Source organism: Coenobita brevimanus, chromosome 97 (assembly GCF_032717465.1).
Source record: "Coenobita brevimanus isolate Jiangsu-jjx chromosome 97, ASM3271746v2, whole genome shotgun sequence".
Taxonomy (NCBI): Eukaryota; Metazoa; Arthropoda; class Malacostraca; order Decapoda; family Coenobitidae; genus Coenobita; species Coenobita brevimanus.
This window is the reverse complement of record NC_137050.1, coordinates 33,010,194-33,011,619: the sequence shown is the minus strand read 5'-3', so window position 1 is coordinate 33,011,619 and position 1,426 is coordinate 33,010,194. Positions and strand designations below refer to the sequence as shown.

At 51.2% G+C, this 1,426-nt stretch overlaps 1 pseudogene; it reads right to left on the bottom strand.

The window, feature by feature from the left end:
• Positions 1-303: 303 nt before the first annotated feature.
• Positions 304-1,060, bottom strand: LOC145413645 (uncharacterized; annotated as a pseudogene).
• Between the last annotated feature and the right edge of the window lie 366 nt (positions 1,061-1,426).

The window sequence follows — 1,426 nt, the reverse complement described above, 5'->3', positions numbered from 1 at the left end:
CTGTCACCTCAAAGCCCATCCCCACCCCTCACACCATACTTGCCATTTCACACCTTCCACTCCACACCTGCCATTACACATCTGCCACTCTACACCTGTCGCTCCACACGTCACTCCACACCACACTTGTCACTACATACACCTTTCACTCAACGTCCATCACTTTTCACCATCCACTCCACATACCTGTCGTTCCACATTTGTGAATTCACACCTGTCACTAAACACCTGTCACTACCAGCTCCCAAATGTAGTCTCCCATCATGTTCTCATTATACTGTCCTTGGTAGCTGTGTTCAAACTTCAGTATATCCTGGTGGAAGCACCCGCCTTGCTGCTCCGAATACTCTCCCATGTTCTCCGTCAATTTATCGAGATGAAAGTCGAGGACATGGACTTTGAGGGACATCCTGCAAACCATGGCGCCGTTAGGCCTCACCAGAGCCTCGACCAGCTCCACGTAGTTCTCGGCCTTATGGTTGCCCACGAAGCTCCGAACCACTGCGACAAAGCTGTTCCAGGCCGTCTTCTCCACCCTGGTGAGCATTATAAGGAATAGCTTGCACTCCAGGATCTTTTTTATCTGTGGTCCGACAACGACACCAGCTTTGACCTGTGCCTCAGACGGCTTAAGGAAGAAGTCTTGAGGGCACTTGAAGGCCATTGACTTCTTATCTACAGCTGTGACGAATTGCTTCAACAGGCCCAACTTCATATGCAGTGCCTGCATCTTCACCTTCCTGAGGGTCTATGAGTACCAACGGCTCCCACTTTATGTTGCTGCTCCCCATGAAGAACTCGGTCCACAGTGGCCAGACCCGCCTGCGGTAGTGCACCATAGTGTCCATGCTGTCCCATAGACATAGCAGGGGAACTTGGTGAAACCGCCCTGTAGACCCATCAGGAAGGCCACCATTTTGAAGTCTCCAATGACCTCACAGCCGTACTTATCATACTTCAAGGCGTCCAGCAGAATCTTGACATTGTTGTGCTCCTCCATACGGTGCACTGAGTGAGCCAGGGGAAGAGATGGGAAGCAGCTTCCGTTGTGGAGCAGCATGGTTTTGAGCCGTCAGTGATAAGGCGCCACTCCTGCCGGTTGCAGGGGATCCCGATCGTCTCGAAACGACTGGTCACGATGTGACAAAAGCAGAGTCCATCTAGAAAGGTGGCGAAGCTGGAGAACGCATGGTGTCACTTCCTCTGACTTGAGAATAGCACACTTTCGTCCAAGAAGTTCCACTGTTTGAACCTAGGCGTCAGGAGCTCGGCATTGAACTTTGTGAAACCAATATCACTTATCAAGTCGTTGAGGTCTTCTTGGTTGGGGTAGTACGGGTTTGTCTCCTCAGCCCCGCCTCGGAAATTGTAATCTGGATCAGGAACGTCGTCTTCGCCCTTTGATGAATTGCTCTCTCCTCATGAA